Raw genomic sequence first — 12313 nt, forward strand, 5'->3', positions numbered from 1 at the left:
ATAGCTTATAATAATGTTTTCTAATTTGAGTGGTACGGGTAGGTTTTCGTGGGAAATGCGAGCATGGCACTGCGTCAATACGTCATGTCTGTAAACATAAAGAAGTTGTCCTGGCTACTTGGCTATCGCACATGAGGATCCTGCAGATTGTTTAGCCTCACAGCAGCTAGAATAATTAAATCATTCTGATGATGGATTATATGTTTATGAAACGCATGTGAATGAAATTAAATTATATTCCAGTTTTGTATTTTAAAGAAAACCAGTTCAAAGAGAGCATAGTTTGCTTTTTGAGTTAAAATAATTTATTAATATGAAATTCGAATGGTATGACAATTAGATATTAGACTGTACAGAAATTGAAATCTACACGCTAATACACAGTATACTCATTGCAACGCAATGCTGATGTTGTTAACATTAATAATTTGAGAATAAAGTATAACAATAATAATAATTTTAGATTGAATCACCATTGGTAGCACGATTTATTGTAATGCTTTTTTCCTCAGTTGGTCAGAACAAACGTGGCAGATTTGTTACAAAAATAGCGGTTTCACGCTCCCAAAACGCCGGATTCATCTGGACGAAATGCTAATACAATACAAAATCTTTCCGTATACAACTAAACGCGTCTCCATGTAGACGGGGCCTTAGTTAACTCTGCAGGAGCTGAGTTTGACATGCACCCAATACGAAGAAGGTATAGGCAGGCAGAGGCAGTGTTATGCTCTGAGCAATGTTTTGCTGGGAAACCTTTGGTCCTGGCATTCATGTGGATGTTACTTTGACAAATACCACCTACCTAAAGACGGTTTCAGACCATGTACACCTTTTCGTGGTAATGATGTTCTCTGATGGCGGTGGCCTCTTTCAGCTTAATGTTCCCTGCCACATTCAGGAACAGTTTGAGGAACATGACAAAGAGTTCAATGTGTTACCTTGGCCTCCAAATTCCCTAAATCTCAATCTGACTGAGCATCTATGTGATGTCCTGGACCAGCAAATCTGATCAAACTCACAACTCGCAGGACTTAAAGGATCTGCTGGTAATGTCTTGGAGCCAGATGTCACAAGACATGTTCAGGGGTCTTGTGGAGTTCCAATACATGCTTCAGTATAGGCCTACAGTGAAATCCTTGTCAATGAAACAATGACATACATAACCACATCCTTAATTTTTTTAGTGGTCTTTTAAAATAAGCTATATATATATCATAGACTGTAAAAAAAGATGGACGACACACCTTCACTCACTTCCATTGAAGAAAAGTGAAGCCGCCATTGTCCCAATGGGGCACGGCCATATTGTGCTGATTTGAGACCAAGTCTGTGCAGTAGTGAGTGAAGTAGAGCCACATCCCGCCCACACTCCCACAGAGTCGATCGCAAACACACGCCCCTGACCTTTTTAAATTAGCCTGACTGCTCCAATTTTTGTCTGCTGATTGCCATATAATGGCTTGTGTTAAAATAAGGTAAATACAACTCCAATCTCTTCCTGAAGATCCCTGAAAAAGTCAGTTTGCGCCTCAGTTCACTCAGAGAAGCTGTCAGTCTGAGCTGTTAATCATGACATCATACCCCTGTTTTTACAGTATCACAACTAATTAAAACCAAACTTATTTAAAAAGTGAACACTTGAACTTACATCAGCGTGATAAAAACTACATCAAATGACAAAAAACATCTTTGAAAACAAAATATTTGAAGTGAAATTTAATTATTTAGTTTGTCTCACGTCCCATTAGATTACATGGAGAGGTTTATGACCTATACTGGGAACAGCCACCTGGTCCCAGTATAGGTCATAAACCTATACTGGTTTATGTATAGGTTTATGACCTATACTTTTGATATGTGTATATGTGTATATGTGTATATATTAGGACATTCAGATTTAAATGATAAAATGTGTACAGTGCAGAGTACACTGTGGTTCAGAAAAGTTTTTACCACCAAGCTGACACTGTGAATTTTACACCTGAGAAAGCTTATGATTTTCTAGTGTGATTTAAAGATCCAGTCTCGTTTGATCTCTCAGCTCCATTCTGTTGGAAAGAAAGAAACTTCTTGCTGTTCAAGACAGCAGGTGCTTAATCCTAAATGAATGCATTCAGTGGGAGTCAATCTCTCTCCCCGCTGACAATATAGCTTTTTTCCTTTTCTTCCAAAATATTTATTTTTCCAACATTGACGTTTATCACATTAACAAGCTATTTGACACTTGCCTTTTTGATGGTTGATGTAGCGGTGGGTGTACCGGATCACAACATAATTAGCTACTGTTATTTAATTACAGTTTTGTTTTAAAAGTAGTGTAATTAATACAAATCAAAAGTCTGTCCGTCTGTCCATCCATCCATCCATCAATCTTCTATGCTTACTGTTTCTATAGCAACCGGGACTTCCAATGGCTGATGCGTGACGCGTTGACTTTACTGATTAGGGATTGGCTCTTTTGCTCAGAAGGTGGGGCTTTGTTCAAAAGAACAGCCATATTGAGTGTTGCATTTTTCCCCATTCAAAACTATACGAGTGACACATCTTGGGTATTCTATAGTCTTTGATGTAATGGCTTCTGTATCATCACTAAGCAGCAAAATAATGGCTATGTTCTGAATAGCCTAGTAGCATATCTCTGCTGTATATAGTATGTACACTGTGCATAGTATACAAATGTTATGAATGCAGGGGGAACTTTGGGACATGGACTACTTCATTTGCCAAAATGTGTAGTATACAAAAGAACACGCTGTGCAGATTACTCTATCCCACAATGCCATGTGCTCGACATGATTTCCCCTTCCGTTATGAAATAACTCAAAGCAATTTCACTGACAAAAGATATTGTAAAAATAACACAAAATAAATCTTTAGTTGATATTTTAACACATTATACAACATACATTTAATGTATAACATTAACAACACATTAACAATTTACACAATTTAATTTAAATATAATTTATAATAAATCTTTTTTTCTCCCTCTGCATACACTATCCTCCTCCGTTTTGACTTTTTTGCCCTCCCATACACACCAACACACATGCATACACATCTGTAAACAGTCACAGAACACCATCTCATACTGAGCTATGAACAGGAAACAAGCAGAGAGAGAGAAAGAAAGCTGATTCCTGATAGAAAAGATGTCAAAAACTGAAAACAACACTTTTGTGTTTCCTTCTTTATCATAATCCATGAAATACACATCAAGGAGGAAATCTTTGCTCAGAGCCACAGGAAAAGAGACGATAAAACATCACCGTTTGTCTAGATCCAACCTTTCTTTCTCTCCTTTCTCACACTCTCTTCTGTTTATTCTGAGTGTTTGCATTGATTTTAGCAGCTGTCAGAGCTCTAGCATATGATTGGCAGGCCACATCTCTCCTCACCACTCACACATGATGTTTGGAGTGTCAGATTGTGGGTTCTAAAATTCCCATAAGGCACTTGGAAAGAGCTTCAGGCTCTCAAGGAGTTTGCAAATGTCTCTTGTTTATGTAAATTTTATAGCTGCTGCTTAAGATCAACTTAAGATCAGTAAGTTATGAAGCTTTTTGAAATGTTTTTCTTTACAAAAAATACTAAACACGCTACAGTTGAAACCTACTAACTGGCAAACAGTAAGCTACCTAACCATAAAAAAATTGTCAAATTTGTGCTTTTTGGAAGTAATAATTCCCAGAAGTTCCACGTGTAACATCACATATATTATATTTGACACTGTTATATTTATACAGTGTACCATAGTCTCAAATCGTATATCAAACATGTTCAATATTTGCGACTCTTGATCCGTCTGTCTCTGACGTGACACCTTCTTTTATAGAAGAAACTTGGCAGCCACAAACATGCCACGAAAGTCATCCATATTCGCCAGGAGAGCCAGTTGACAACGTCGATTGTCTCCATTTGTTTTGCTTCTCTAGTCACGTTTGATCTTGCAAATCTCCGTTAGATCTCGTGTCACTCTGAAATCGTTCCTACAGTCAACAAGTGTGTGGTCTTGCGGTCTGGTCGAATCATCTAGTTTGTGCATTCAGAGGTTTTATAAGGCCAAAAATCAGTTGAAACTGTCTTCATGTCTGTGGTCTCCCATGGTTTTAAAATTGGTTAAGATTTGAAAATCGAGGGGTTTCTGCCATTGTCATCAGGATTATTATTACTACTGTCTTATATAGCAGAGTTTATGTTGTAATAGCGTAATGCATGATTTGAGATACCTTAACATGGAGGGTTTGGCGGGAGCCCGAGCTGTTGTCTCTAAAGAGTTCCCTAACACAAACACTGTGTGTGGATTTGTTTTGGAGGGGTATTGTGCTCACTTTGTTCTTGCGGGTTTTAAAGGGGGGGATTAATAAAATAACTAAAAATATAATAAAATACCTAACTACATAATACTATTATTGTTAGAAATTGCAACAATATAAAATAGAAATAAATACATTTATACATTTCAAATTTTAATTAAAACAATAAGTAAACAATAAATAAACAATTATCTCCTGGCCAGAGGAGAACTGCCCCCCCCCAACTGAGCCTGGTTTCTCCCAAGGTTCTTTTTTCTCCATTCTGTCACAGAGGGAGTTTTGGTTCCTTGCCGCTGTCGCCTCTGGATTGCTCAGTTGGGGACACTTAATTTCTAGTGATTATCGTCAATTTGATTTCGCAGATACTATTTAAACTAAACTGATCATTAAAATTTTATCATATTAAAATTCAATAATAAAATACCTTAACTGAAAATTGAGTGGTTTTTATTTTTATACATTACTGACACTCTATCCTCCAATTTGATACTGTTAAGTGCTTTGACACAATCTGTATTGTTAAAAGCGCTATATAAATAAAGGTGACTTGACTTGACTATCATTTTTGTTTAACTACCAGACTTATTCTGACAGATGTCCATTTTAATTTTAATTTGATGTCATGTTGTGACGTTTATAGGTTTCATATACGTAATTATTTCTCCTTAACATGAGTAACACTAATACTTACAGAGGGAAGGAGGGCTGCTCAGTCAACTTCATGAGTTGGAATGTTAAATCACTTAACCACCCAGTGAAACGTAAAAAATGGTGCACATTTAAAACAACTTAATGTAGATATCGTATCGCATACCTCCAAGAGACCCATCTACATACAACAAATCATTTTCGACTTAAAAAGAGGGTGTTGGACAGGACAGATATATCACTCCAATTTTCATTCGAAAGTTAGATGGACAGCCATACTTATTAATAAAAGCACACCATTTACTATGACTAGTGTAGAGGCAGACCCATTAGGGCGTTATGTTATTGTGGTGGGGCAGCTTTATTCTTTACCAGTCATCTTGGCTAACATTTATGTACCAAACTGAGACAACCCCGTATTCTTTTCAAATCTTTTTTCTGGTTTGCCAAATATGACATTACACCACCTTATTCTTGGTGGTGACACAAATTCTATAGTTTCCACTGTCTTAGACTGTAGTTCACCCAAAAATACCCCCCTGTCTAAATCAGCACATTCGATTAATTTATTTCTTAAATCCTATGGCATAGCTGACATATCACAATCCTACCTCCTGAGAATATTCTTTCTTCTCCCCTGTTCATAAGACCTACTCCCGTATAGATAATTTCTTCCTGGATTAAAGACTCCTTCCCCTCATTACCAAGTGTGATTACGGAACTATAGTAATTTCAGATCATGGTCCGCTAATTATGAAAATGTGTATCCCTAATATACAGTCCAGTTACCACCCTTGGAGACTCAACTCTCTGCTCCTTTCGGAAGAAGCTTTTACTAAATTAATCTCTTCTGAGATTACATAAATTCTTGAGATCAATTAAACACCCGGGATGTCTTCTTTAACTATATGGGAGTCGCTAAAGGCATACTTATGGGGCCAGATAATCTCATATTGTGCAAATAAAAAGAAAAACAATTCTGCACGCCGACGGAAATCCTGGAGGAGCTGGTCAACACTCTTCGTGCCTCGTTTCTACCAGTTCCTACCCCTCCGCCATCTGCCTCGGCCAGTCCCATGGCTTTACCGGCTGCCTATGCGGGTGATTCGGCTTTCTTCTACAACTTGCCTTGTACATCGAAATGCAGCCTCAAAAATTTCCCACCGAGCGCTCCAAGGTAGCCTTTTTGATCTCTCTTCTCTCGGGTCGAGCATTAACATGGGCAAAGGCCATATGGAATTCCAATTCTACCATAATTAATTCCTATGAAGCATTTACTAATCATTTCATGGAGGTGGTTGGATGTACTACCGGAGCGCTCTCGGTGGCGGACCAGTTACTGCGCCTGCGTCAAGGCACTTCCTCTACCCACGAATACACGGTACAGTTCCGCACTCTGGCGGCAGCTAACGGTTGAAACGGGGCAGCTCTTCTCAGCGCTTATCGACAGGGATTAGATACCAGTATCCTCGCCCAGATGGCGATATATGACGACACCGTTGGTTTGGAGATTTTTATGCAGAAGGCTAACCACATCTCCCAACATTTATCAGCCTGCCACCCCATTGAAGCCACTCACCAGCCTGTCTCACCCGCCAACGGTTCCCCAGTACCAGAACCCATGCAAGTTCACACGGCTCATCTTTCCAACCGTGAATGTGCTCGCTAAATGGCAGCTGGACTGTGCCTCTACTGTGCTTCTCCCGACCACTTCATCAAGTCCTGCCCCGTTAGGCCCCCACGTCCAGGGGTGAGTACTCTCCAGATTGACCCTGTAATTTCCAAGCTTTCGGTGCTGACTGTACAACTGCTCACCCCAGTCCACTCCGTTACAGCCTCTGCTCTGGTCGACTCGGGCTCCTCGGGCAACTTCATCTCCCAAGACCTCTTAAGTCGTCTTCATCTGCCCCGTCAACGGCATGCCCAGGAGCTCCGAGTAGCGACAATCAACAGAAAGCTGCTTGGACGTGGGCATGTGAAGTTCGAGTTTCCTCCAATGAAGCTCCGGATTGGCAACTTGGTCAAGTTTCTGGTACTGGAGGAATCCACCGTAGATCTCATCCTGGGGCGCCCCTGGCTCATACTCCATTCACCAGAAATCAGATGGGAGTCAAGTGAGGTAATTTGCTGGAGCAAATTTTGTCACCAACACTGTCTCCAAGAAATTCCATGTCCCCCACTCAAGTCACCCGCTGCTCAGGTCACCTCCATGCGGGGTGAGAGTCCCGAGTCCGGCGCGACTCCCTCCATCCCATCTGATTACAGGGCATTCCAGGATGTCTTCAGCAAGCAGGCAGCCACCCAGTTACCTCCTCATCGGCCATGGGACTGTACAATCGATCTGCTGCCTGGATACAAACTCCCCAAGGGTAGAGTATATCCGCTGTCCATCCTGGAGCACAAGGCTATGGAGGAGTACATCAAGGAGGCTCTTAGTCAAGGTTACATCCGACCATCCAGCTCATCAGCGGCATCAAGTTTCTTCTTCATGGGTAAGAAGGACGGGGGCTTGAGGCCCTGTATTGATTACCGAGCACTGAATTCCCAGACTTACAAGTGCCATATCCACTTCCCTTGGTCCCCGCCGCTCTAGAGGAACTCCGTGGGGCCCGTATCTTCTCTAAGCTGGACCTGCAAAGTGCGTATAACCTCGTTCGAATCCGGGAAGGCGATGAATGGAAGACGGCATTCGTTAATGCTTCCGGCCACTATGAGTACCTTGTGCCATTCGTGGTACAAGTGGATGCCTCCACCACGGGAGTTGGGGCCGTGCTGTCCCAGCAGTTTGCTGAGCCTCCTAGCCTCCAGCCTTGCGCTTGCTATTCAAGGAAACTAACCCCGACGGAGCAAAATTACGACATCAGAAACAGGGAACTGTTGGCCATCAACCTGGCCCTGGAGGAGTGGTGCCATTGGTTGGAGGGAGCTAATTATCCTTTCAAAGTCATCACAGACCACAAAAATCTCCAATACGTCCGTGAAGCCAAGAGGCTCAATCCTCGACAGGCAAACTGGGCTCTGTTCTTTACCCAGTTTGAGTTCACCATCACCTACCGTCCTGGAAAACTGTAAAGCTGACGATGTGATAAGTCACATGTGTATTCTCCTGATTCCCCTGCGGACCCCGAACCGATTTAAGAGTATGAGTTTGGAACTGGCTAATTAATATCAACATTACAATAAATTCCAAAGGTGTAACATAAAGCTTCCATAATAAAATGTTGGGAATTTGTATGTAACCTTCCAAACGACAGTCATTTCAGTTTTCTGTGCCAGTTATGGAGGGTTCAGGTTAGTGGATCCACAACAGTTTTGGTGCATATACACTGTATTGTTAACAACCATCATTACTGTCCCATGTTGCCATTGGTTTGCTGGCATGTGGGTGATTTCATGCACAAAAAACTGTGCCATTACTGCCAAATCTTGATGACCTTTTTTTTTTTAATTTTGAAAGTCCACTGAATCTTATTCTTTTTTTTCTTTTTTTTTGGCATAGACAAAGTATGTTGACTTTGCTTGAGCAAACTAATTAAACTGAAAATATCTGAGGATTTTTATTGTTCTGTTTGTTTTCCTCATGCTTGACAAATCTTGCATGTGTGATGTGTGTGTCTGTGTGTGTGTGCAAGCACATGGGAAGGGACTGCTGCATAATGATAATTCTTGGCGAGAGTCCTATTTTTAAATTGACACCTGCCCTGTTGTTTCTTATTTGGCATAATAAATTCATAAATTAGATAGAAAACCTGGTTAAAGAAGTCACTACTCGCCACTGCATTTCACAAAATAACAACATTATCCAATCCGTTTATTCTTTTTACCCACTGAAGGTGTGAAACACAGAGAGGGTGCTTCTTCCCAAACTCCCGGAAAACAATTTTTCACTGCAGAAATCATCAAATACTGAAATACACGGGCAGGTGAGAGTGAGAGAATAATACTTTTTTCAAGGTGATACATTTAGATGGAGCACCCTGTTTGTCTGACATCATGTCTTCAGCTGCTCTCTGTTCAGTATCTTTCACTAAATAACTTCTGTGGCTTTAATAGGAAACTCTGAATTGAAGTGAAAAAGATCAGACCAGTTAAAAGGGTTCATTGTGACTCTGAGATATGTTAAAAGCTCAGTGTTCCTCAGTGCATATATGCTGATTACTCATGCTGTAGAGTTCGCTGTGTCCATGGTGTCTCCCTGGTAACAGGGCTGTGATTATTGTCCATTAACCTGTCCAGGATTACATTCACTATTATTTGGAACCAAGAGGTTAGGGTTTGGCTGGTGAGAATGGGCAGTTGGCCCCTGCTGGTAGATAATATTCAAAGAATGTTACGTAACATATGGCTTTACCTTTCAGTTGAGAGACGATGTTTTGATGATTTATAAACCCTGCCACCAAATTCTGTCTTTTTTTTTTGGTTTGGCCAACTTTTATTGTGCCATGTTGAGAGTACCCCACAGTAACAGCAGCTAGTGGTGTCAAAACATGCTATTCTTAAAGAAATCATCAGACTGCAATCAGACCTGTGATAATATTCCTGTTTACAGAAACTGTTAAATTGACTTGGAATTTAAACTCTTTCAACGCCTCATTAGTCCAGCAATGGAACAACTCATTAAGACTTGATTGTCCTGTGGGATTTGGCAATGAAAAAGGAGGGAATGTGAGTAAATTAAAATTCTCACTCTCACAATAAGCAACAACACCCTTGCTTTATTTAGGAAGAATATTGATTGAATAATTACTCAGAAATGCGTGGGAAACACAAATTATGGGTAAAATGCATAAAAAACAAAAATAAAATCAGTATTTCAGAAATCACATACACACTGCAGCTAAATACAGCTGTCTTTATTCTTCTGTCTTATTTCTGTACACACAGAGTTAGGTTATTTATCATATTTTCGAAATGAATTCCCTCGTTCCCTGAAAAATCAAGTTAGGACAACCAACGTTCACATTAAGTCTGTAAGTGCAAATTTTGATACCATCTGTCTCGCTTCACTGTGGTTGTTCCCACCAGCCCTGCAGTCTCGGGGCAACCCACACATTTTGATCAACAGTGTGCATGCTTTTTACAAGCAGCAGCTAACAGAGCATGAACAAAACTCATGGTGTTTTACTATATTACCAATTGCTGGATGATTATGCATATCTGGTTGTTAATGTTAGTTTGGTGTAAAATAAACACTATGCGCATCCACGTCTCTTGTTTAAAGCTGCAAGACCAAAGTGTTTTAATGATTGTAAAAAAAAAAAAAAAAAAAGAGATTTGCCAACAGGGCAATAAAACGTAATTCAAAATATATTCTCTGAAAACAAGTCTTAATGTCTTGGAAAATTTCGCTCCTAAAGCACATTTATCTTGTTCTAAAATGACTTGGAAAAACAGTACAAAAATACTGATTAATAAAAATGACTTCTTAATTCCATACACACAGAATGATATCTCAGGGGATTCAGTCCCGCAAATAAATGCAGTGTCAACTCCCCAAAGTTTGCTCTTGGCTAAAATACAAAAAAACAAAGAAAATCTTCTTTGGATCATCACCATGACTTCCTGTGATGTTCAAGAAGTGAATTCAACAGGTGAAAGTTTAAACTTAATGCTCCAATGATCATTTGACTGCGATAGTGAAGAATGTGGTGTTTGGTTAGAGGAATTAGCTGACAAAGAGATCTCACTGTGCTGATTCCCATGATGTCCCACTTCTTCTCAATCTAAAGCCAGTGAGTTAATTTGCACTGAAGCCTCACAGTGGGATGTTGTTAATCTTTAGAGTGTGTTTGTGTGTATAGTCTCTGCACATAGGCTCATAGTGCTGCTCCAATCAGAATCCCTTCTGACTGAACTGATGGGATATTGAGTGTTGTGTTTCCTGCTGTGCGTTGTTGAGTGGGATTTGATGATGTTATTAGGCAGTTCTTCGTCATTTGGGTTGGAAAACAGTATGAGCTACGATAACCTGATTATAATTTCCACTTGGATGAATTTAGAATTGATCTCAAAACACCATACACTTCACAAACAAGCAGGTGTAGAGTTTCTCTCTATCCTTTAGCATAGTGCTTCTCAACTGGGGGATCAGATCTAAAAATGGGGTGTAGATCTGTTCAGACAGAGAGTAAACAACAATGCTAAATGCAAGTGTTGGAAAAGCTACTTCAAAACTTAAGTTATATTATAGTAATTAGCTACTTTCCAATTTAAAGTATATCTACAATAATGTGATATAAGGGCCAATATCTTTTAAATAATAATAATAAAAACACTATTGAATGAAAAAAATTATGTTTATAATTTATGTGAGTACTTATCTGGTACAAAATCAATAAGGACCTCAATTAGGATTACAGGGTTATTTAATCAAATTTAGACACATTTTCACTAAATAAACTAATACAGCTAGCAACATTGTAAATTTGAGCTGAATTGAAAACAGTGATGAAGAGATGAATATACTGTATAACAAAATATTTCACTACAAAAATATATAAATACTGCACAAGGACTCAAATGAATCTGTGAATCAATCATTTTTGAACAGATAAACATTCACTCTATTAAAAAAAGGGAGTTCATTTAGTAGCTTCGTTATTTTATTTTAGATCCCTTTTAATTAGTTTAGTTACTGCAAAAATGAAAATGCATTACCATATGATCAAGCATTTATGATAGTAAAATAAATAGACTTTGCAACTTTTAAAATGGAAATCATGAATTCTAAAAAAAGTAAATAACCCATACTAAATCTGGTTTATGCTTTATTACTGTGTTGGGGTGCCACTTGACGTCCAAATCTCAAACCAGTTGAGAAGTGTTTCAACTGGAACACACACCATTCACAGGTAGTCAAAACAATACGGCTCTCATCTTAGTGAGTTACATTTTCTCTCATTTCCTCTTAAAACTGAGATGCCTTGGTTGCTGTTCAATGGAACAGATGGTCTGCGAGTACATTATCTCTCCACAGAGACGTTAAGGAGAAAAAGACTTTCAATCTGTTGAAGTCTGGCTTTCTTTCAGACATTATCATCATTTTCTTGCATCAGCAGAATCCCCTACAAAGACTTCTGCGGATTACAGAAATATTGCATTACCGCTTGACTTTGCTGTCTTTAAGGTCACAGTGTACACCAAAAGCACCTTTGAAAATCTTATTTTAATAAATGTATCTAATTATAATTCACCTAAACAGTGAACAAGACACCAGACAGCATTCACCTATTTTTGGTCTATAAATTTAAATCCAGCATTTCAATGTCTTGTCATAGAGGCTATTATGATGTGTGATCCTGGGTCTCTCTTGCATGTATGCCACAGTTTATGTAGTGGTCAAATTA

At 39.2% G+C, this 12313-nt stretch overlaps 1 protein-coding gene across 1 annotated transcript in view; it reads right to left on the reverse strand.

Annotated features, from left to right (window-relative positions):
• The window catches only part of LOC306844174 (neurexin-3b-like), a 329450-nt gene that overhangs the window by 62895 nt on the left and 254242 nt on the right, over nt 1–12313 (reverse strand). The gene's annotated exons all lie outside the window — the stretch shown is intronic.

Source organism: Barbus barbus, assembly GCF_936440315.1.
Source record: "Barbus barbus genome assembly, chromosome: 24".
Lineage (NCBI taxonomy): Eukaryota > Metazoa > Chordata > Actinopteri > Cypriniformes > Cyprinidae > Barbus > Barbus barbus.